Source organism: Elaeis guineensis, chromosome 6 (assembly GCF_000442705.2).
Source record: "Elaeis guineensis isolate ETL-2024a chromosome 6, EG11, whole genome shotgun sequence".
In the NCBI taxonomy this organism is placed as follows: Eukaryota; Viridiplantae; Streptophyta; class Magnoliopsida; order Arecales; family Arecaceae; genus Elaeis; species Elaeis guineensis.
Window position 1 is genome coordinate 90,425,246 of NC_025998.2, and position 27,396 is coordinate 90,452,641.

Below are 27,396 nucleotides of genomic sequence, written 5' to 3' on the forward strand. Positions count from 1 at the left end.
TTTAAGACCCTCTCTTTTCATTCAATGGAGTGTTCATATGACGTGTAGGGGTACCGCACGTTCATCCTTAATCAAAAATCAAAACTTTTTTTTTCTGCAAAATCCTAGATCCTGAAATCTTAGGATTTATTTTACATGTTTTATTTATGAACCTAAACTTAATTAATGAATTAAGCTTATGAAATTAAGTTAGGTCTAAAATTGAGAATTTCAGATCTAAGATATTTTCATACAATTAGGTTCGGGCTTGGGTAGCTCAATTAGGTCTAGCGGTTGATCAAATCGAATCAAGAGTTAGTTAGGTGGGATCATGAAAGCTAATAATTGACCAGCCTAATAGGATTAAGTCTGGGTCAAGATCGAATCACATTTAGATGTGACTTGATCAAGTTAAGACCTAATTTATCTCAGTGGTTAGAGCCTGGATTGTAGGCTAACCTAATTAGTTCTGGTTCGATAATTTGGTGTCTAAGGTAAGTTGGGCAGATGCGACCGACTGATTTTTAATTGGGAGCTACTCGACTCGAATGCGTTCTTGTCAAGTTAATGGCATATCTCTCCCACCGATCTCACTTATCTGGCTATATGTGTCGACTCAGTTCTGATTAGAGGTGGCTAACAATTTGAGCTAACCCATGCCACTAGATTAGTCATAATTGTTATGACTATGTCAAGTCAAGTTTAATAAGACCTAAATCAAATCTCCTTAAGAAAATATTAAGTCTAGATCTTCCACCATTGTGGATGTGCGGGCCCTTCCCGAGGTTGATTATTCTCGGCTGGTTACAGTGGCTCAGTTGCACCAGGAAGATGCAACCATATCCATTAGGCATTGGATGCTACGAATTAGAGGATGGGTTGGGCTCAATATTTCGGATACGGTGAGGGACCCAATCAGGAATCTAGTTCGTGTAAATGGTGGGTTTGGCTTAATTAAGAATTGGAGCAATATCTCAGACACGGTAAGCTTCATGAATTAGAGATCAAGTTTTAGGTGCACTATGATTAGAGAATCATTGGACAAGAGTTGTCCACTCATCGGTTGACCCATCATCAATAACTGTTAGGTGAGGTGGTGAGCCAGTTGGTGAGACCGCACCACCCACTAAAAATCACTGATCATGAAGATTTTCACATCTCTATCAAGGGAGTGTAGGAATTTGAGAAAATAGTGGGAGCCTAATTTGTTTAAAAATAAAATCTCTAAATAAATTGGTTAAGTCCAATTACAAAATCTAACTAGAAACTTTTGACTCTCTACAGAAAACATGTCTGCCTCAAACCCTCTGACCAAAATATTAGAGATTGATTGGACCCAATTTCAAAGACTAGTTGAGAAACTACAGAATTATTCTGGATTTTGAAAAATTGACTCGTGTCTTGGACCAGGACCCACCTGCCATGCCAGCACGTCCGACTGCTGAACAGAGAGCATCTCTGAAAAAGTGGATGGATGATGATAATAAAGCAAGGTACTACATGTTGGGTGCAATGTCTAATGACTTGCAGTGCCAACATGAGAACATTTTGACTACCTGTCAAATGTTGGCTTACCTGCAAGAGTTGTTTGGTGAACAAAGTCACACGGCCAAGTATCAAGTCTGTCAAAGATTTTTTAAGGCCAAGATGCGTGATGGGCAGTCAGTCCAAGTTCATTGTTTGATAATGATCAAGGATCTTGAGGAGCTTGAGAAGCTCGATATCATCTTAGATAAGAATTTTTAGATTGATGTGATCCTTCAGTCCTTGTCTGATGCATATGGTCAGTTCATCATCAACTTCCATATGCATAAGATGCAGTATACCTTGGCCAAGTTAATGAACATGCTAATTACAGCTGAGCTTTCTATGAAGGGTTTAAAAAGCTCAGTTCTTACTATGGAGCGGACTTCTTCCAAGAGAAAGTCTTTTGGAAAGAAAAAGAAGTCTGCAAAGAAGCAGAAGATGGATGGCAAGAAGAAGAAGACAGAACCGAAGAAGAAGACTGCTGATAAGCAAAAATATTTTCACTGCCAATCAGACGGCCATTGGAAGCGAAACTGTCCTCAGTACCTGGCCACCCTGAAGAACAAGAAGGATGGTCCTTCTGGAGGTATGCTCATTTTAGAATCTAATCTTACGATTTCTTCTGCATCCAGTTGGGTGCTTGACTTTGGTTCTAGTGCTCATCTGTACACTTCTATGCAGGATCTTGAGGAGAGCAGGAGGTTGAGGGATGGGGAGATGATCCTATGTATCAGGAGCAGAGCAAAAGTTGCTGCTGTGGCCGTGGGAACCTACCCTATGCGATTACCATTAGGATTAGATTTATTTCTTAGAGATTGTTATTATGTGCCTACAGCAAGCAAAAATTTAATTTCTGTTTCATGTTTAGCACAAGAAGGCTATGTGATTAGCTTTCATAAGGACCATTGTAATATTTTTTATGAAAATAATAAAGTTGCAGATGATTTTCTTATTAACGGTCTCTATCAGCTATATATTGATGTATCTGTATTTAATATTGAGCAAAATATGAATGCCATAGGAATTAAAAGGCCTAAAGATAGTCTAAATGATAAGTATCTGTGGCACCTAAGGTTAGGTCATATAGCGGAAGACAGGATTAACAAATTGGAGAAATTCGGGCTATTGAGTCCATTGACTTTCGAGTCATATCCAATTTGTGAATCATGCCTTCAAGGCAAAATGATCAAGCTTCCTTTTATGGGACATGGGGAAAGGACCACAGACCTACTTGCCCTAATACATAAGGATGTGTGCGGCCCATTTGATGTGCCGGCTAAAGGCAACTACATCTACTTCATTACCTTTATCGATAATATGTCTAGGTACGGATATGTGTTTCTAATGAAACACAAGTCTGAAGCTTTTGAAAGGTTCAAAGAATTCAGATATGAGGTAGAAAAATAAATAGGAAAGCCCATTAAGGTTCTTCGATCAGATTGAGGAGGTGAATACCTTAGTCGGAAGTTTCTAAACTATCTTAAGGATAATGGCACAGTCTCTCAATGGACTCCACCTGGAATGCCTTAACTCAATGGGGTTTCAGAATGGAGAAATCGGACCTTATTAGATATGGTCCGTTTCATGATGAGCTTCACGGACCTCCCTGAATTTTTTTAGGGACATTGTCTCATGATAGCAATTTATGTATTGAATAGGATTTCCTCTAAAACTGTTCCTACCACACCACATGAGATATGGCATGGTAAGAAGCCAAGTCTGAATCATCTCAGAATTTGGAGTTGTCCGGCTCATGTCAAGAGACAGCAGACGGACAAGTTAGAGTTCAGGTCTTTTAGAGCTCAACTCATAGGATATCCTAAAGAGTCATTAGGATACTATTTCTATATTTCGAAAGACCATAATGTGATTGTGAGTCGAAATACTATTTTTCTTGAAAAGCAGTTTATTCAAGATGGTGGCATCGGAAGAATAATTAAGCTCAAGGAGAATGTCTCTCAAGAGCAACGAGCTAAAGAACCTGAGGAACCTAATCAATCAGAACCAGTCTTAACACAACCTCTTCTACCTCGTAGATCGACTAGGATTTTCTGTCCTCCTGAAAGGTACTTAGGTACCATACAAGAAGATGTAGAGAAAATGTTCCTCACGAGAAATAGGGCTCATGGTGATGACCCCAAGACCTATGATGAGGCGATATCAGATATCGACTCTGAGAAATGGTTAGAGACAATGAGATTAGAAATTGACTCGATACACTCAAACCAAGTCTGGACCTTAGTAGATCCACCTGAAGGTATTGTACCTATTGGGTGTAAATGGATCTTCAAAAAAAAATAGGTGTAGATGGAAATGTAGAGACATTCAAGGCTAGGCTCGTAGCGAAAGGTTATAGTCAGCGTGAAGGCATTGACTATCAGGATACCTTCGTGCCCGTAGCCATGCTAAAATCCATCCGCACATTGCTTGCTGTTGCAGTCTATTTTGATTATGAAATATGGCAGATGGACGTGAAAACGGTATTCTTAAATGGACATCTTAAGGAAGATATCTATATGGAACAGCCGCTTGATTTCACATCCAGTGATGATGATCACAAGATCTGCAAGCTGCAAAGGTCTATTTATGGACTTAAGCAAGCATCTCAGAGCTGAAATACTCATTTCAATGATGTGATCAAAATGTTTGATTTCATCAAGAACGAGGAGGAACCATGTGTGTTCAAAAAGGTCAGTGGGAGCGCAGTTGTCTTCCTCGTATTGTACGTAGATGACATCCTCCTAATTGGAAATGATATTTTCATGTTGACCTCAATCAAAGTATGGCTGTCTAAAGAGTTCTCTATGAAAGATCTAGGAGAGGCATCCTTTATACTGGGTATTAAGGTCTATAGAGATAGACTAAATAGGATGCTGGGACTTTCACAAAAGATGTACATAGAGGAGGTGCTAAAAAGGTTTAGCATGGAAAACTCCAAAAGAGGTTTATTACCTTTTAGACATGGCATTCATCTCTTCAAGAAGATGTGCCCTAGCACACCTGAGGAGATTGAACGTATGAGCAAGATTTCTTATGCTTCGGCAATAGGGAGCCTCATGTATGCCATGCTATGTACACGACCTGATATAGCCCATGCTGTGAGTGTCACAAGCAGATATCAGTCGAATCCAGGCGAAGAGCACTGGACTTCTGTGAAATATATCCTTAAGTACTTGAGAAGGACAAAGGATATGTTTCTAGTCTTTGGGAATGAAGAACTCCAGATTCAGGGATATACAGACTCAGACTTTATGTCTGATATAGATGATCAAAAGTCGACATCTGGGAGTCTGTTCATTGGCAATGGTGGTGCAGTCAGCTGAAAGAGTTTCAAGCAGACGGTGATTGCTGATTCCATCATGGAGGCAGAGTACATTGCTGCATCGGAAGCTGTGAAAGAGGCATTCTGGTATAAGAAGTTTGCCGCAGAGCTTGGAGTGATGTCATCGAATGCCATACCTCTTTACTGCGATAATAATGATGCCATAGCCCTAGCTAAGGAGTCAAGATCTCACCAGAAGTCCAAGCACATCGAGCGGCGATTCCATCTGATCCGTGATTACCTCGAAAAAGGTTATGTCGAGGTCAAGAGAGTCGACTCCATAGATAATGTGGTAGACCTGCTGACTAAGCCATTGGGCCAGCAAAAAATTGAAGCCCACCTTGAGAAGATGGGACTTAGATATGTAGCCAATTGGCATTAGGTCAAATGGGAGTTTGTTAGATATGTGCCCTAGATGCCAGATTGGCTGACACATTCCTGTACAAATCTAAGGGCAAATTTATAATTTTGACTATAAATGAATAAAAAGATTATTCTTCTATCACATTGTGTACATTGTGTCTGTGATACATCCTTTGAGTTAGTAGGAATGTAAATTCATATTTTCAAGAGTTAAAAATTTAAGGTATGAATTTACATAACTAACTCATAAACAGCTCCTGACCATAGGATCATCACGAGGATGGTGATTGATCCAGAAGGTTGGTGTACGATCACTTTCTTAGGGTAGATGTGTCTTGAGTCTACGGTGTGGAGACACCAGAGCGAGAGTACAAGTATTCGTTAAGAACGAGAGTACTGAGCATGACCACTTCGAGCAGTCATAAGGAAGTCTACCTTCTCATCAATGACTAGCTCGATGCTGCAGTTGTGTGTCTAGTTCTTTGACCTAAGGTGCATCGACAGTTCACCTTGAGTGTGTTATAGTTTGACTACATCATAACTCAGTCTCCTAGCCATTCGAAACCCTGAGGTGTATGTTGGCTGTAGCATATTCATTATAGGAACTAGGTCGCACCAAGATGGGATCTATCAACCTCGGTAGATGAGAGGAGTAGTCCTATGATAATTGAAAGATTGAGTCCTTAAGCCCATGACCATGACAGAGTGAAATAATGAAAAAGAGTTTTCCATGAAGATTTCACATCAGACTCGGATCGATCGATTAACTCATATGACTGATGTTGGGTTTGACGAGTTCACCTTAATCCTAATTCAGTCGGGACTCATGATAAAGGAACTCAATCACACAGGTAGCTGCACTGAGAGGTTCATCTTCAGTTCTGATGGGTTGCCACCACATATTGTTAGGTGTCACTGGTAGATTTTGGGAGCAATTAGAATGATATTAATGATCGATCATTCTAATTGTCTGAATCAGAAGAGTTCTGGTCCATCGAAAGGAGTTTCGATGATGTCGATGATGAGATCACGACATGTCTCATTACCATACAGAATTGAACCTAACTGGATCACACAAATAAGGGTTAGGATCTAGATGTCATCAATTGGGCTAACCCAATTGATTTGGATAAGATCCAATTAGGTTCAAGAAAATCATGCTAGCACACGATTGAGCCTAACTTTCTCCTCGTGTAATCTTTTCTGTCTCTACTGAGTCAAATATGATTTGACTCATCCAGAAAACTTTAAAAAGGTTTCTCTTAGTCTAAATGAAGCTTGTCCAGCTCAGAAAAGGCTTGTCTTAATTCATGAGATGAATTTAAGACAACACCTGCTAATTCCTAGCACCTACCAATTTCATTTTAGGACATCTGTCAAAAGTTGACATATGGGTCTTAAACTGAAGAGGGCTCATTGGAGGACTTTTGTGGAGTGTCCCCAAGCCAAGCCACATCAAATTGGGTGCCATAATCAGATTATGGTGTGAGCCCAATTTGATTAAAGTGGGTGCCCCAAGTGGATAAGGATTGGAGAGTCTTGATCAATTTAAACTCTTGGGCGCCACCTCTATTTGTGCTTATCCAATGTTGGTGCCATCTTTTGGAGATAAGGTAGGGTTCTTATCTGATATGATCAAATGATATCACTCTACCAATCAAAATTTTTTCAAAATTTATTGGAATTTTTTGATTGGTTGAATGATGTGGCACTGTGCAGCATACAGGGTCTATATAAACCCTGCTGCGCCTAGGGTTTCGAGGAAGAAATTATTTTATGCACAAAACCTAATAGCTGCCACCCCCTCCCCTCTTCTCTATATTCTCCCTGCTCTCCTTCCTCCCCTCTTCATGTCCAAAGAGTTGGATGTCCATCTGGCAAAGATCTAAGGCGTGGTGATGCCTGGAATAGAAGGCTGCAGGACTTCTTCGATAGGCTACTGCTCTAACTTCAGGAGGACTTTTGAAGATCTTTCTAATCAGATTTAGATCTGATTTTTAGAGCATAGATTCATGAGGAGAAGATGTTCCAGGTCCTACCTGAGTGGATATCAGTAGAGGCCATGCGCTTGCGTGGCTACATCAGAACCTTGGGCTGTGCAGAGATCATCTACAGGGTAATCAGATTACCCTTGAGGTATTTCTTCTTTCATCATAGTTTTAGATTTAATTTTAGATTTAAAATATCAAATAATAAGATTAGATCTAGAGATTTAGATATGAAATACATGTAGGATAAAAAAAATTTTGAATTTATTTCACCCCAGATTTGGTGAAATCTGGAAGATCCTACGAGGAAAAGCGGTTTTCCTCCTTCATGGATATGTAGACCCTCTACTTCGTATGCACGCCAGATGCCACAGGAAAGCAGGATGAACTCCAATCCAATTACCTTTGCAAGCCAACCAAATGAGGGAGGAGATGTGCTGGTGTGATACCTCATACCAATAGATGGGACACTCAAGAAGGATCCACATCCAAGAAAAGGAGTCGACAACAAAGGCAGAGATGTAGGAGAAGATTAAGGACCCCTCTCTTTACACGCCTCTCTCTCTCCTTCTCTCTTCTCTCAATCTGATTTGTTTGCTATGCATCCATAGGTAGAGACCCTCTCTATTTATAGATGATTCTCATGACCCAATGAGAGTAGGACTCTTAACTCAAATCTGATTTGAATTGATCCAATACTCATAAAAGAAGGATTCCTACATAAGATAGAATTACCATCACATATGACATTCAACTTACACCCACTCCCTCACCCATATGGGATGCCCCAAAATAGATCCATATCAGGTCTTGGTCAGCCCACATGGGAGAGTATACCCAGTGCAAGTAGGAATACTTATATCTCATCCAAAATAGATCCAATTCGAATCCAATTCGAAGCTAGTTCGAAATAATTTTGAAAGACTGTCAATCACAAACTCTTTAGGACTTTTGTACCAAGTCTAACTTAAATTTTATACCCAATTTAAGATTACTTAATTTAGATCTAATTTAAAATTAATTAGTACTTAAATTTAATCTTTCATATGCTCCATGGATCATAGATCAGAAGCTATTCATCTCCGAGATTGAACTTGAACCTCATGTGTAGTGCTAGCTAGACATAGTCAACCCTTCAATCCTGTTTGACTCATAACTTAATTCTTAATCAAGCTAGCTTATATGTTCAATCAAGTCAAGTACTTCTAAATTAGACATATAAACATAGGATAATTCCTTCCTACTTTGTCTAACTTGTGTTCGTGACTCCAAAGGTTCAAACACTAAGCCGGTAGCACAGGAACCAATTTCTGCACTAATCGAGATACCATCTAGCAATGATTTTTGACATCCAGATAGGTCAAATTATCAAAAAAAAATATTTCATAATCCATACACATAGTTACTGCATAATTCATCCTTTTGACCCTGAATGCTCTAGGGTGGTCTCAGGTTAACTGTCAACTGAGATTGCTTCATCCGCATTGTATTTCAACCTTTCAAATCCATCTCATGGATTATCCTGGCCAAGACTTTACTAAATTAAAATACAGTGATACATCAACTTCAATAATCTGAAGGAGTCAATCTCATCTTGATCCACACATACACTTCGTAAGTATTTGACTGTACCCAAAAACCTTCCGTCACTATATTAAAAATTCAGATAGTCTGGTATCAAAGCATAGTGAGTTGCTTGTAAGTCGCTATGGTGATATCAGGTTTGAAGAATACTCATACCCATATATTTTGTGAGCAACTCTTTACAGCAGAATGCTCAGTAGGTGAGTCACTTGTTCAATGATGATGTACCCCTACATCTCACCTGTATGCCATACTAGTGTCACTACACTCCTTAGTTAAGAGGGCAACCAACCCATATGGCACACAATGACCTCCACTCGATAAATATCATCGTCTTGTAATGACGTATTATTTGATCGTGAATATATTTAAGAACTATACGATAAATCCTCTCTTTATCGCATACTAGTATAGTTCTAAGGACTTCATCACAACATAAGAGTTCAAGAAAGATGTTACTTTGTGATGAAAAATGTTAGAATAATTTTTATTCAATAATCAATAATTCATATACAAAAATGAACTCAATCGTCACACGATTGGTTTTAAGACACAATTTCCAACAATCCTATTCAACAAGTGAATGGTAGTTAATAAGGTAAGTCCCCAAAGAAATAAGGATAGATCAGTGAAGCTCATTATGCACTGGACCATATCCAATATGATCCTGTTCCTTCTTTCAGATATCCCATTGAGCTGAGGCATTCCAAAAGAATTTCACTGAGAGACTATGCTGTTGTCCTTAAGATATCTCAAAAATTTTTGACTAACGTATTCACCTCCTCGATCAGATTGAAGAACCTTAACGGATTTACCTGTTTGCTTTTCTACTTCATGCCTGAATTCTTTGAACTTTTCAAAGGCCTCAAACTTGTATTTCATGAGATACATATACTCATACCTAGAGAGATCATCGATAAAGGTAATGAAGTAGGTATAATCGTCCCTAGTCTGTACATCAAATGGCTCACACACGTCGGTGGGTACCAGAGCAAGTAGCTCTGTGGCCCTTTTTCCATGTCCTACAAAGGGCAACTTGGCCATCTTTTCTCGAAGGCAGAATTCACAAGCAAGATATGACTCTAGATTAAGAGAGCCAAGGATCCCATCCTTCTTCAGTCTGTTTATCCTGTCCTCTCCAATATGGCCTAGTCTATGGTGCCATAAGTACTTTTGGTTAATCTCATCTTTGGATCTCTTTTAGCCTACGGCACTCACTATTTACTCATTTAAGTTCACATTCACATCAACATACAAGTGATAAAGACTATCAATTAAAAGATCTCGTGCAACTAATTTATTTCGTAAATAAATAGAACAAAAGTCTTTATTGAAATAAATTTCAAAACCTTTCTGTGCTAGCACAGACATGAAAATTAAATTTCTACTAGCTACGGGAACATAATAACGGTCTTTTAAATCTAATCTAACACCAGATGATAATCGAAGAGGGTAAATGCCAACGACCTCTACAGTAATCTTTGCTCCATTATCAATTCGAAGGATCATGTCATCTTCCCTCAACCTCTTACTTTTTATTAGATCCTGCATTGAGGTACATATATGAGCACTCAAGTCAAAGTTTAATATCCAACTAGAAGTAGAAGAAATCGTAAGGTTAGATTTAATTACGAGCATACCTTCAGAAGGCTTATCATCCTTTTTGGTCTTTAGGCTCTTCAGATATTTAGGACAGTTCCTCCTCCAGTGGCCTTCAGCATGACAGTGGAAATACTTTCCTTCTGCCTCAGTCGCCTTTGGACCATCTTTCTTCAGCTTCCTCTCTTTTTTTTGTTTCTTTATGGATTTAACCTTCTTCCTTCCAGTAGACTTTCTCTTAGAGGAAGAGGTCCGCTCCACAATGAAAATAGTGTCCCTTGAACTCTTCAAGGTACCCTCCATAGTGACCAACATGTTGACGAGTTCAAGAATAGTGCAGTCAAATTTGTTCATATAAAAATTTACAATGAATTAACTACATGAACTAGTAAGAGATTGAAGGATCAGATCCATCTGTAATTTTTTTTGCATTTCTAGCCCGAGCTTTTCAAGCTCCTCAATGTCCTTGATCATTATCATACAGTGCTCATGGACAGACTGCCCTTCATGCATCTTCAGATTGAAGAGTCTTTTGGATACTTCGAAGCATGCAGTATGGCTCTGCTCACCATATAATTCTTGTAGATGAGTGATCATAGCCTGGGCAGTGGGCATATGCTCGTACTTGCTTTGCAACTCATTTGATATAGACGCCAGCACATAACACTTGACCCGACTATCTTCATCCATCCACTTTGCAAAAGCAACTTTTTGCTCAATAGTAGGATGGTTTGGTAGCACTACGGGATCTTGATCGAAAATATGACTTAATTTTTCTATAGTCAAGACAACTCTGAGGTTTCTGAGCCAGACTTTATAATTTGTATCGATCAAATGATTGGTTTCAAGGATGTGGGCTAGAGGGTTTGAGACTGACATAGTAGTTAAACTACGAGAGTATAGATTCGAGTTAGATTTTGGTACTTAATATTTATATTTGCTTCTAGAGACTTTAAGATGCAAATAATGATTTTCACTAATTTATCAGATTCCTCCACTCTTCGAGAAGGAAACAAAAATCCTAACATGACAAAAGATTTCTAGTGAGTGCTGCGATCCCACCGATGACATGCACCTTACCTAACAGTTATTGGTAACATGTACACCGATGCATAGGCAACTCTTTGTCCAGATGCATCACTAAGCATGTTGCAGCGACTTGATCTTTAAGTCATGTGGGCTCACCTAACAATTATTGCCCATACTTCTTAGTTAAGCCTAACCCACCATTCACAAGCAGGTGCAAGGCCGTCATTGGATACCTCACCTAACAGTTATTGGGCCAAACTCCATCCTTACCCTGAAAAAATTTTTTGCTAATAGAGTGGTTGCATGTTCTCGATGCAACTGAACCACTGTAACTAGCCGAGAACAATCAATGCCGGTAGCACGCCCACACATCTATAATAGTGGAAGACCTATGAACTTAATATTTATCGAGAGGTTTAGATTTAGATCTCATCTAATCAGTCATCATATGATCAATCTAACTGGCATGGGCTAAACCAGACTGTTAAGCAACCTAATTCAAAACCCAATCTTCCAAATTGATCAGGTAAGTGGAGATCGGTGGGGATCCCCCCGTTGCCTTTCTAAGACACCAATAAATTGATCAGATCTACTAACGAAACTAATTAAATAACCATATCTTATTAACTTATCTTAGACATCAATAGGTCGATTGATTAGAATTAGTTAGCACTAACGAATCAAGCTCAAACCAACGAGCCATATTAGGTCCTTAGGTTAATCGATTCTATATATGGGACTCAAACGATTTGATCAACAACAATTGTATGATCATAAACCTGATTGATCTAACCCTTATCAATACTTGACTTAGTTTGATTAATTATTTAATTGAGTTAGACCCATATAATTAAAATCAAAAATCTTAAATGCAATCCTATTACATGACCTAATTTATGATTTTTTTATGACCAAAACTCTCATGCACAAACACAAATTTTAGATTCTAAAATCACATTTCAGATCTAAATTTATTGCATGAAAGTAAATTTTAAAAAATAAAAATAATTTTTAGGTTTTAGCATACAAACATATATCAAATATATGCATGTAAAATCATATCTAAACCAAATTTTAGATCTAAGCATGATATCATATATCTTATATACTAATCATAGATTAGATTGAAAGTAAATTTATGATCTAAATATATAATCATATATCATATATATGAATCAAAATTCAGATCATATAAAAATTTTAGATTTTATGCATGCATCTATATATATCACATGAACATGAACTAGAACTCTTTCTAGATTAAAATTCAGATCTATGCATAAAATTATATATCATCTATATGTTCTAAAATTAAACCCAAAATTAAATTTTAGATTCAAAAATTCATCTATATATCTCATGTATCAAGAAAAAATCTAATTTTAAAATTTTTTTAAAAATATGTATATCAAAATTCAGCATATGAAAATTCATGTCTCTGATATCACTATTGGAGTTCGGAGTTTGGTACATGCATACATATTTTAAAAATTTTATTTTTTAAATACCATAGTAGAGTATAAGATTAAAATATTTTTAATCTAAATTATGCATGCATAAAAATATAAAACTACATGGATCTATCTTATATACTGAAATTGATATATGCTGAAATTCAGATTGTAATCAAATCACATACCTATTTCGCAATCCTTTTCTTTGAATCTGGATCTGAAAAAGAAGAGATACTCTCTTAGCCACACAAGTGTCTGACCTCTATGAGTATCCACTTGGGATCAGCCTGAAACAGTCCTCTTTAATTTGAATTTTGATTCTCTAAAATTCAGCCTACTAAATCTGAACGAAGCCTGGATCCCGATCAATTGCTTAATCTTTCTTCTTGATCTTTTTCTTCTCCTCTTCTCTAGAGTTTCTCCTTATTTTGTTCTACTAAAAAATACCAGCAACCAGTAAATTATGAGATGCCCAACACCTTGGGTGTGGAGCTCCTTGGGACTCGCATCCCAAGGGATGGGTGTGTAGAAGGAGAAGAGAAAGGGAAAGGAAGAGAGGGCATGGAGAGAGCCTTTGGACATGAGGGGTTGCTAGTTTGGATGCTCTAAGGACCTTAGAGGAGGTCCCTTTAAATAGGCATAAGGATTGAATCCTATTCAATCACATAATACAAGTCCTACATGCATTAAATTTTCTATTAACTTAAGTTATCCAACTTACTTTAGGATACCCTTTAGGCACCAACAATTGGAGCCCTTGCACCCATAATTAGATACCCCAAAATACATCCAAGATATACCCCATAAGAGAACTAAAAGCCCTCTAATCAATGGACATACCCAACTTAATCAAATTAAGATGGCATCCAAAAATAACTATCAAGAAAATTAATTAGGGACTTGCACCCTTAATTAATATGATCCATAACCTTAGACATCCAATAATTGGAGTCTCATGAATCTAATTCATATAGGTTATTAGAAGGTAATTAAGTTAGAATTATCTTATCAAATAAGTAATCCCAACAGAAAGAGAAATTGGATCTAACCATATGCTAGCAAGGTTATCATAAATCCATTGGATTTCTCTAAATCCAATTGACACTTCATAAGCTCAATTACTTATTCCAAGCCTAATTCTTTTGTTGTGTGACCTCATAGGTTCAATTCTATTTGGTAATGAGATATACAATGATCTCTATCATTATATCATTGAAACTCTTTTCAATGGGTCGAAATAATTTCACTCTAACTCAGCAAGGATTGTCGATCCAGAATGATCCTAGTGAGTTCTCACAATCTACCAATGACACCTAGCAGTATGTAATGACAATCCAGTAGAACTAAAATAAACCTCTAGGTATAGTTAACGTGTGATTCAGTCCCTCTATTGTGAGTCCCGACTAGATGGCAGATTATGGATAAATCGTCAAACCGCAACATCAGTCATATGATAAATTTGATTAGCTCAAGTCTAGTTGTGACTTCTATGAAAACTCTTTTCCGTCAATCATACTACTATGACCATAGATTTTTGGACCTAACCTTTCAAATCTCATAGGACTATTCTTCTCTATCAAGGTCGATAGATCCTGTCTTGATGCGCACCCAACTCCTATAGTGGACCAACTGTCGCCAACATTCAAAGGCTCATTGAGACCCATGTTTATGTGTCAATCAAACTTTAGCAGCCTCACTATGAGCAGCAGTACCATCTTAAGTTAAAGAACCAATCACACAACTACAGCATCGAGACAATCTCTGATGATTGAATAGAAATTCAAGTAATCTCTCGTATGGTCACGCTCAGTACTAATTGTTCTCTAACAACCATCCACACTCGTCATCCTATATCTCTACACAGTAGACCAGAGACTCATCTATCTCGAAAGAAGCAATTTGTGCGCCAGTCTATTCGGATCTATCTCCATCCTCATGATGATCCTATGATCGAAGTATTTAGGAATTAAATACATGGAGAAAGGGTCATTGAGTTACTTATCCTAGTACATACCGATGTGTGTGGGCTATTTGATATACAAGTCAGGGATGGTTATAGCTACTTTATCACCTTACGGATGATCTGTCATGGTACGGGTATGTGTATCTGATGAAATATAAATCTAAAGCCTTTGAAAGGTTTAAAAAATTCAGAAATGAAGTAGAAAAATAAACAGACAAATCCATTAAGATTTTTTTATCTGATCGACGAGGTGAATACCTTTGTCAGAAATTTTTGAAATATCTTAAGAACAATGGCATAGTCTCTCAATGGACTCCTCCTGAAATACCTTAGCTCAACAAGATATCTGAAAGGAGGAATAGGATCCTATTGGATATGGTCAGGTTCATAATGAGCTTCACTGATTTTCCCTTATATCTTTGGGGATATGCCTTATTAACTGCAATTCACCTATTGAATAGGGTTCCATCAAAATTCATTCCTACCACACTATATGAGATATGGCATGGTAAGAGTTTAGTCTAGGTTACTTAAAGACTTGAGGATGTCCTGTTGGGTTTCGATGGTGCAGTAAAAGGGTTAGGTGTTTAAAATTTTTATTCAAAACATCCGATGCATCAGAAATCCTAATGCCCAGAAACTCTTGACTATATCAATCAAAGTACAATAAATATAAATTTGGATCAGAAGAATACCTGAAGTGCTAATCCAATTTTCATAAGGCATCTAAGTGTTCGCCCTCCAATGATAATTCACATGAAAATTAAACCAAAGACAGCACTCCTCCTTCTCCTTACTTTAAGAGTTCTAACCTCTAGAACTCGACTAACCATCAATCGATCAGACCTTCCTTCAGACCTAAGTCTGAACCTCTCAGAACCACCCATTAGACCTGACCACCTTTTTCTAGACCTTTTAAACTCTTAGAGCTATTAGGATTAGGCTTATCTTAAAAGAACAAGCCTTTGTCCTAAACCCTAAAGTTGTAAGAGAGGGAGAGAGGGAGTGGACAGGGGATGTAAGAATTGAGTGATCAATCCATCTGCTGTCCTCTTTTTATAGAACCAGATGGGGCAACAATAGAAAAGGCACACCTCATCTGGAAAGTCATATCAGGTCTTCGTATCACTTATCTGAGAGTCTTCAAACAGAAGGAATCTTCAGGGTGTGATACGTCAATCAATTCTCTCTCATATGTGCATGCCCAAAAAGAGATGCATTTGGCATCTCTTCTGACTTCAGATCAATGTGACATTTTGCCATGTGACACATGATTTAAATAGGAAGGCTATCAGTAAGTGACATCTCAATTGGATAAGTGTTTAAACCTAAGAAGGACTCTTCATTGGAGAGATGCGCGAGCACCTTCTTGCTGTCATGCGCACGCACGCCCAAAAAAAAGGGTGTCAAAAGCAACCCTCCAACACCTGATAATTTTTTAGATTTCTTAGACATGATCAGCACTTAAATTGAATCCTTATTAGGAAAATTATCAGATAAAATAGGTCGCTTAAGACCCTTAAAAAGAAGGAGTCTTCGCATCTCTTCATGCATCCAGAATTCCTCTCGCGTGCATGGCAATGTTCCTAGAATTTTTTTCATGCATAATCTGATAGATTTTTCATACTTTAAATAGAATGCTAGGTGGCTTATGATCTGATCTTGTCGTTATAAAAAATAGAGACCCAAAGTAGAAGGACTCTTAGTCCTTCTGCACACCAAAAACCAAAGAGCGCGTGCCTTCTGCACACCAAAAACCAAAGAGTGCGTGCACTCTTCATATTTGCGCCAAGAGTCCTCATCTTGGACTTTTGATTTTTAGCATTAATCAATAGATATGGTGCCTCTTTTTAGCTGTTTCCAAGTATCTTGACTTGACCCAAATGTCCACCAAATTGGGCTAGCAAATCAGTAAGGCATGAGACCAAATTGATCTCCAAAGGAGCTAGAGTTTCCACATGTGCTAGCATGCTTACCGAAATCCTGATTGAATCTAAAATTTTAATCATTTTTTTTAAAAGGGTCTTTGGCTAATTTTTATATGTGTGTGACCCATTGGATTCCATATCTAGCCAGCAGTAGGTCTGGGTGCAAGTTAACCTAATTTGATTAGACTTCAATCTAACCGATTTAGGTCCAATCGAGCTAACCCGATTTCAGCATTTAGAACTCTTTTTAATTGATGATCAAATTAAACTTTTTAATTTGATCAGACCTACAAGCCAAGATTGACATCTAGCAATGCATCATGACTACTCAGAAGATATAAAATTTGGTGAAAATATCAAATAGACTCTTCAGTGGTAAGTTACCATGCAATACAATCCTTCGATCATCTTTGCACCCTAAATATATTTATGAGTATAGAATCATGTCAAACTCAAACACATATTCATATCAATTCTCAATTAACTAATGATGACTTCGATGAAGAAGCATTAAAAACTTTTTCAAATTTTTTTCTTACTTTTGGCCAAAAGATTTTTTTCAAGTCATCTAGGAATGAGAATACACAGAATGCAATCTCTTCTTACTCAGAGTGATCGATTCCATGTTGATCTACTCACAATCTTCATACACACTCTACCATATCTAGAATACCCTGTATATGTCTTAATACCATATCTGGATATAAACCAAAATATGGGTTCATGTGCACAAGATTTCGTGGTGATCTCAAGTCTAAGGATCACTTGCACAACTTCCACTTAGAGAATCATCTTTGACATGCAAGTAAGACTTTCATAAGATATTTTTTTTCATCGAGTCAATTCAGTAGACTCATTTTTTAAATGAGCACCCACATCCTTATATTAGTGTCCTATACACAAGTGGCTAGTGAGATTTGCCACCCTCTCTATCGAGCATACATAGAATGTGCCTGTCTATCCAAAACATTGATCCCTGACTCAATGTTCCTACGACCAAAAATATTTAAGGTAAAAATTCAAGTGATCTCTTGCATGGTCACGCTCAGTACTAGTTGTTCTCTAACAACTACCCACACTCATTGCCCAGTGTCTCTACACTATAGACTAGAGACCCATCTATCTCAAAGGAAGCAATCTGTGCGTCAGTCTGTCTAGATCGATCACTATCCTCATGATGATCCTATGATCGAGAGTATTTAGGAATTAAATACATGTTTCTAATTCTCAACTCTTTGAGAATATATATCAAAAATTAATTCCATAGACGATTCAAAGATACATCACACTTGAATGAAAAATAAACTTATCCTTTTATTGATTAAATCAATGTATTAAGTATAAAATTATGTCCTAGATTTATTACAATATGTCAGCCATATTAGCTTCTAGGACATACATCTAATAATCTCCCACTTGGACTAAAGCCAATTGGCCACAAATTTAAGTCCTATCTTCTCAAAGTGGACTTTCATTTTCGGTTGGCTCAACTGCTTTGTCAATGGATCTGTCACGTTATCCGCGAAGTCTATTCTTCATACCTTAACATATTTTTTTTGAGATAGTCACATATACGGCTGCTCTATGTGCTTGAACTTTTGGTGAGACATTGGTTCCTTAGCAAGAGCTATGATGTCATTGCCTTTGCAGTACTATGTCATAACATCTGATGGCATGACATTCAGTTCTACAACTAACATTTGATCCAGAATTCATCCTACACATCTACAGTATAGTCAACTTCCATTGATCGATTACTCAGAATCCTTTCAGTATATCAAACAAGAATATATCCTAATGTAGATATTCTATCATCAGCATCAGACATGAAGTCTGAATCAGTATATTCCTCGACTTACAACTCTGAATCTCCTTCAAAGATCAAGAACAAATCTTTAGTTCTTTTCAAATACTTAAGGATATTCTTCACAGCTATCCAGTGCTCCTCATCTGGATTCGACTGATACCTGCTCGTGACACTCACAGCAAGGGCAATATTAGGTGGAGTACACAGCATGGCATACATGAGGCTTTCTATGGCTGAGGCATAAGAAATCCTACTCATGCACTGCACTTCCTCAAATATGGTCAGACACATCACCTTGGAGAGATTAATACCATGTCTAAGAAGTAGAAGTCCTCTTTTAGAGTTTTTCATGCTGAATCTCTTCAGTGCCTTCTCTATGTATAGCTTTTGTGACAGGCCTAGCATCCATTTAGGTCTATCCCTATAGATCTTTATTGCACGAATATAAGATGCTTCTCCTAGGTCTTTCATGGAGAATTTTTTGAACAACAATCTTTTGACCATGGTCAGCATGGAAATATCATTCTCAATGAGGAGAATATCATCCACATACAATACGAGGAATGTTATCGTGCTCTCACTGACCCTTTTATATACACATGGTTCCTCTGATGAAATCAAACAATTTGATTGCTTCATCAAAATAATGGTTCCAACTCAGAGAAGCTTACTTTAATCCGTATATGGACCTTTGTAGCTTGCAAACTCTATGATTACCATCACCAGATATGAAACCCATAGGCTGCTCCATATGGATATCTTCCTCAAGATATTCATTTAGGAAAACAGTTTTTACATCCATCTATCAGATTTCATAATCATAGTATGCTGCAAGAGCAAGCAAAGTATGGATGAATTTCAGCATGGCTACGGGCGAGAAGATTTTCTGATAGTCAATACCCTCGTGCTAACTATAACCTTTAGCCACAAGCCTAGCTTTATAGATCTCTACCTTACCATCGATACCTATTTTCTTTTGTAGATCTATTTACACCCAATGGGTACAATACCCTTAGGTCGATCCACTAAGGTCCATACTTGGTTCGAATACATCGAGTCAATTTTTGACTTCATAGCATCTAACCATTTCTCAGAATTGATGTCAGACATCGCCTCGTCAAAGGTATTAGGATCATCACTATGACCCCTATCTCCCATAAGGAATATTTTTTTTACTTCCTCCGTAAGCATACCCATGTACCTTTCAGGAAGTCAGAAGATCCTGCTAGATCTACGAGGTGATTGAGGAACATCTACTACTGACTCATGAATAATGGGTTCCTGAGAATCTATAGCTCTTTGCTCTTCAGATACCTTCTCTTCGAGCTCAACTAACCTCCCACTGCCACCATCTTGGATAAACTATTTTTTTAAGAATATGGTGTTCCGACTCATAATCACATTGTGATCTCATAGAAAGTAAAAGTAGTATCCCATGGATTCTTTTGGATACCCTATAAAATAAGCTATTACAGATCTATCCTCTAGTTTATCGGTCATCTATCTCTTGACATAGGTCGAACATCCCCAAGTCTTAAGATAACCTAAACTTGACTTCTTACTGAACCATATCTCATACAATATGGTAGGAACAAATTTTGATGGAACTCTATTCAACAGATGAATTGCAGTTAACAAGGTATGTCCCCAAAGATATAAGGATATATTAGTGAAGCTCATCATGGACCTGACTATATCCAATAGGGTCATGTTCCTCCTTTCAGATACCCCGTTGAGCTGAGGTATTTTGGGAGGAGTCCATTAAGAGACCATGCTGTTGTCCTTAAGATATCTCAAAAATTTTTGACTAAGATATTCACCTCCTCAATCAGATCGAAGAACTTTAATGGGTTTGCCTGTTTGCTTTTCTACTTCATATCTGAATTTCTTGAACCTTTCAAAGGCTTCAGACTTGTATTTTATCAGATACACATATCCATACCTAGATAGATCATCGATAAAAGTAATAAATTAGGTATAACCATCCTTAGTCTGTACATCAAATGGCCCACATACATCGGTATGTACCAGGTAACTCAGTGGCCCTTTCCCTATATCCTACAAAGGGTAACTTAGTCATTTTTTATTAAAGATAAGATTCGCAAGCTGGATACAACTGTGGGTTAAAAGAGCTAAGAATCCCATCTTTTTTTAGTTTGTTTATTCTGTCCTCTCCAATATGGCCTAGTCTATGGTGCTACAAGTACTTCTAGTTAATATCATCTCTGGGTCTCTTTTGACCTACGGCACTCACATTTGCTCATTTAAGTTTACATTCGCATCAACATACAAGTGATAAAGATAGTCAATTAAAAGACCTCATGCAACCAATTTATTTCATAAATAAATGAAATAAAAGTCTTTATTGAAACTAATTTCAAAACCTTCCTATACTAGTACAGACACAAAAATCAAATTCTGACTAGCTACAAAAACATAATAACAGTCCTTTAAATCTAATCTAAACCCTGACGGTAATCGAAGAGGATAAGTGCCAACGATCTCTGCAGCAACTTTTACTCCATTGTCGATCCAAAAGATCATGTCACTTTCTCTCAACCTCCTTCTTTCTATCAGACCCTATATTGAGGTACATATATTAGCAGTCGAGCCAGAGTCTAATACCCAACTAGAAGTAAAAGAAACCGTAAGGTTAGATTCAATTACGAGCATACCTTCAGAAGGTTTATCATCTTTTTTGATCTTTAGGCTCTTCAGGTATATTGGACAGCTCCTCCTCCAGTGGCCTTCAGCATCACAGTGAAAATACTTTTCCTTTACCTCAGCCTTCTTAGGAACTTCCTTTTTTGGCCTATTCTCCTTCTTCTACTTCTTAGTGGATTAATCCTTCTTCTTCCTAATAAATTTTTTCTTGGAAGAAGTCTACTTCACAGCAAGAACAGCACCCCTTGAACTCTTCAAGGTTTCCTCCATAGTGACCAACATGTTGACCAGTTCGGATACAATGCAGTCAAACTTGTTCATATGAAAATTTATAATAAATTGACTGTATGAACTTGTAAGAGATTGAAGGATCAAATCTATCCATAATTCCTTTTGCATATCCAGTCCAAGCTTTTCATGCTCCTCTATGTCCTTGATCACTCTCATACAGTGCTTATGGACAGACTGTCCTTCATGCATCTTTAAATTGAAGAGTCTTTAGACACTTCGAAGCGTGCTGTTTGACTTTGCTCACCATACAACTCTTGCAGGTGAGTGATCATAGCCTTAATAGTGGATATATACTCATGTTGGCTTTGTAACTCATTTGACATAGAAGCCAGTATATAGCACTTGATCCGACTATTTTCATCCATCCACTTTTCATAAGCAGTCCTTTGCTCAGTAGAAGGATGGTTTGGTAGCACTATGGGTTCCTGTTCAAGTACATGACCTAATTTTTTTGAGATCAGGACAATCCTGAGGTTTCTGAGGTGATCTTTATAATTTATACCAGTCAAATAATTAGTTTCAAAGATGCAAACTAGAGGGTTTGAGGCTGACATTATTTAACTGCGAGAGTAGATATTCAAATTAGACTTTTATACTTAATGTTATATTTACTTCTAAAGACTTTAAGATGCAAACAATGAGTCTCACTAATTTTTTAGATCTCTCCACTCTTCGAAAAGGCAACAAAAATCTTAATACGATAAAGGATTTCTAGTGGGTGCTGCGATCCCATCGATGCCATGTGAAGGAAAAACCGCCTTTTTCCTTGTAGGATCTTCCAGATCTAATGAGATCTGGGGTGGAATATTTTTTAAAAAAAAATTATCCTATTTTATTTTAGATCTAAAGTCTATTAGATTTGATTCTTATTATCTAATATTTAATCTAAAATTAAATCTAAAACTTGAGGATTAGAGAAATACCTCTAGAGTAACTAGATTACCCTGTAGATGATCGCAGCAATGCCCGAGGTTCAAAAATAGCCACGCAGTCATCTGGCCTCTACCAGTATACACTCAAGTAGGATCTGGATCATCTTATCCTTTCAAATCTTTGTTCCAAAAATTAGATCTGGATCTGATCTGAAAGATCTTCAAAAGATCTTCTGAAGCTGGAGCAGCAGCTTCTCGATAAATCCCTGCAGCCTTCTGATCAGGGAGCCACCACACCTTGGACAAGCATCAAATGGATGTCCATCTTCTTAGATGTGAAGAGGGGAGAGAGAGGAGTAGATAGGATGTAGAGAAGTGGAGGGAAATCTCATTTTTCTGGGTATTGAGTGGAATCTTTTTAAACCCTAGGCGCAGATAGGGTTTAAATAGACCTTGCTGCGCCATGTTGTGCCACATCATTCAACCAATCAAAAAATTTCAATTAATTTTGAAAAAATTTTAATTGGTGGAGTGATGTCATCTGATCATATCAAATAAAAATTCCCTCAATTTTTACCACTGTTGACACCAACACTGGATAAACACAGTGAGATTGGCGCCCCACAGTCCAAGTCGATCAAGGGATCAGAGTCCTCATCTCATGGGACTCTATCCTTATCCACTTGGGGCGCACACCCAATCTGATCTTGGCACCCACTTTAAGGCCTAATTTAGCAGGTGGACACTCCACAAAAACTCTCCAATAACCTCTTGCCAAGTGGCCTTCAGTTTAAGATCTATAAGTCAACATTTGACCAATGTCCTAAAATAGAAATGGCAGGTGACAGGAATTAGCAAGTGTTGTCTTAATTCATCTCATGAATTAAGACAAGACTTTTCTGAGCTGGAATGGCTCCAGTCAGACTGAGAGAAACCTTCTCAAGGTTCTCTGGGTGAGTCAAATCATATTTGGCTCAGTCGAGATGAAAAAGATTGTACGAGGAGAAAGTTAGGCTCAATCGTGTGCTAGCACGATTTCCTTGAACCTAATTGGATCTAATCCAAATCAATCGAACTGGGCTAGCTCAATTGATGACATCCAGACCCTAACTCTTATTTATGTGATCCAATTAGGTTTATTTTTGTATGGTAATTAGACATGTCGTGATCTCATCATCGACATCATCGAAACTCCTTTCGATGGACCAGAACTCTTCTGATTCAGACAATTAGAATGATCGATCATCAATATCATTCTAATTGCTCCCAAAATCCACCAATGACACCTAGCAGTATATGGTGGCAACCCATCAGAAATGAAGATGAACCTCTCGGTACAGCTACCTGTGTGATTGAGTTCCTCTATCATGAGTCCCGACTGAATTAGGGTTAAGGTGAACTCGTCAAATCCAACATCAATCATATGAATCAATCGATCGATCCAAGTCCGATGTGAAATCTCAATGGAAAACTTTTTTTCATTATTTCACTCTGCCATGGCCATGGGCTTAAGGACTCAATCTTTCGATCATCATAGGACTACTCTTATCTACCGAGGTTGATAGATCCCATCTTGGTGCAATCTGGTTTCTACAATGAATATGCTACAGCCAACATATATCTCAAGATTCTGAATGGCTAGCAGACCGAGTTATGGTGTAGTCAAACTATAACACACTCAAGGTGAACTGTTGATGTATCTCAGGTCAAAGAACTAGACACACAGCTACAGCATCGAGCTAGTCATCGATGAGAAGGTAGACTTTTTTATGATTGCTCGAGGTGGTCACGCTCAGTACTCTCATTCTCAACGAATATCTGTACTCTCACTCTGATATCTCCACATCGTAAACTCAAGACTCATCTATCCTAAGAAAGTGATCGTACACCAACCTTCCAGATCGATCACCATCCGCGTGATGATCCTATGGTCAGGAGCTGTTTATGAGTTAGTTATGTAAATTCATACCTTAAATTTTCAACTCTTGTAAATATGAATTAACATTCCTACTAACTCAACAGATGTATCACAGATATAATGTACACAATGTGATAGTAGAATAACCCTTTTATTTATTTATAATCAAAATTATAAATTTATCCTTATATTTGTACAGGAATGTGTTAGCCAATCTGGCATCTAGGGCACACATCTAACAAACTCCCACTTGACTTAATACCAATTGGCTACATATCTAATTCCCATCTTTTTAAGGTGGGCTTCGATCTTCTGCTAGCCCAATGACTTTATCAGTGGGTCTACCACATTGTCTGTGGAGTCGACTCTCTTAACCTCGACATAACCTTTTTCGAGGTAATCACGGATCAGATGGAATCACCGCTCGATTTGCTTAGACTTCTGGTGAGACCTTGGCTCCTTAGCTAGGGTTATGATGCCATTATTGTCGCAGTAAAGAGGGATGGCATCCGATGACATCACTTCAAGCTCTGCGGCAAACTTCTTGTACCAGAATACCTCCTTCACAGCTTCCGATGCAGCAATATACTCTGCCTCCATGATGGAATCAACAATTACCGTCTGCTTGGAACTCTTCCAGCTAACTGCACCACCATTGCAAATGAACAGACTCCCAGATGTTGACTTTCGATCATCTATATCAGACATAAAGTCTGAGTCTGTAAATCTCTGAACCTGGAGTTCTCCATTCTCAAAGATTAGAAACATATCCTTAGTTTTTCTCAAGTACTTAAGGATATATTTCACAGAGGTCCAGTGTTCTTCGCTTGGATTCGACTAATATCTACTTGTGACACTCACAGCATGGGCTATATCAGGTCATGTACATAGCATGGCATACATGAGGCTTTCTATTGTCGAAGCATAAGGGATCTTGCTCATGCGTTCAATCTCCTCAGGTGTGCTAGGGTACATCCTCTTGGAGAGATGAATGCCATGTCTAAAAGGTACTAAACTTCTTTTGAAATTTTTCATGCTAAACCTTTTTAGCACCTCCTCTATGTACATCTTCTGTGAAAGCCCTAGCATCCTATTTGGTCTATCTATATAGACCTTAATACCTAGTATAATGGATGTTTCTCCTAGATCTTTTATAGAGAACTCCTTAGACAACCATATTTTAACTGAGGTCAACATGGAAATATCATTTCCAATTAGGAGGATGTCATCTACGTACAGTACGAGGAAGATAATTGCGCTCCCACTGACCTTCTTGAACACACATGGTTTCTCCTCGTTCTTGATGAAACTAAACATTTTGATCACATCATTGAAACGAGTATTACAGCTCTGAGATGCTTGCTAAGTCCATAAATGGACCTTTGCAGCTTGCAGACCTTCTGATCATCATCACTGGATGTGAAACCAAGCAGCTGTTCCATATAGATATCTTCCTTAAGATATCCATTTAGGAATGCCATTTTCAGATCCATCTATCATATATTATAATCGAAATAGGCTGCAACAGCAAGCAATATGCGGATGGATTTTAGCATGGCTACGGACGAAAAGGTATCCTGATAGTCAATGCCTTCACACTGACTATAACCTTTCGCTACGAGCCTAGTCTTGAATGTCTCCACATTTCCATCTGCACCTATCTTTTTCTTGAAGATCCATTTACACCTAATAGGTGCAATACCTTCAGGTGGATCTATCAAGGTCCAGACTTGGTTTGAGTGCATCGAATCAATTTTTGATTTCATTTCCTCTAACTATTTCTCGGAGTTGATATCTGATATCACCTCATCATAGGTCTTGGGGTCATCACCATGAGCCCCATTTTCCATGAGGAATATTTTCTACTTCCTCTTGTATAGTACTTAAGTATCTTTCAGGAGGATAGAAAATCCTAGTCGATCTACGAGGTGGAAGAGGTTGTGTTAGGACTGGTTCTAATTGATTTATTTCCTCAGGTTCTTTAGCTCGTTGCTCTTGGGAGACATTCTCCTTGAGCTTAATTATTCTTCCGATGCCACTATCTTGAATAAACTATTTTTCAAGAAAAATAGTATATCGATTCACAATCACATTGTGATCTTTCGAAATATAGAAATAGTATCCTAATGACTCTTTAGGATATCCTATGAACCGAGCTCTAAAAGATCTGAACTCTAACTTGTCCGCCTGCTGTCTCTTGACATGAGTCGGACAACCCCAAATTTTGAGATGACTCAGACTTGGCTTCTTACCATGCCATATCTCATACGGTGTGGTAGGAATGGTTTTAGAGGAAATCCTATTCAATACATATATTGCTATCATGAGACAATGTCCCCAAAGAAACTCAGGGAGGTCCGTGAAGCTCATCATAGAATGGATCATATCTAATAGGGTCCGATTCCTCTATTCTAAAACCCCATTGAGTTGTGGCATTCCAGATGGAGTCCATTGAGAGACTATGCCATTATCCTTAAGATAGTCTAGAAACTCCTGACTAAGGTATTCACCTCCTCGATCTGATTGAAGAATCTTAATGAACTTTTCTGTTTGTTTTTCTACCTCATGCCTAAACTCTTTAAACTTTTTAAAGGCTTCAAACTTGTGTTTCATTAGAAACACATACCTGTACCTAGACATATCATCGATAAAGGTAATGAAGTAGACATAGTTGCCTCTAACCAGCACATCAAATGAGCCGCACACATCCATATGTACTAGGGCAAGTAGGTCTGTGGCCCTTTCCCCATGTCCCATAAAAGGGAGCTTGGTCATTTTGCCTTGAAGGCATGATTCACAAATTGGATATGACTCAGAAGTCAACGGACTCAATAGCCTGGATTTTTCTAATTTGTTAACCCTGTCTTCCGCTATATAACCTAGCCTTAGGTGCCACAGATACCTATCATTTAGACTATCTCTAGGTCTTTTAATTTCTATGGCATTCATATTTTTCTCAATATTAAATACAAATACATCAATATGTAGCAGATAGAGACCATTAATAAAAAAATTATTTATAACTTTATTATTTTCATAAAATATGTTACAATGGTCCTTATGAAAGCTAATCACATAGCCTTCTTGTGCTAAACATGAAACAGAAAT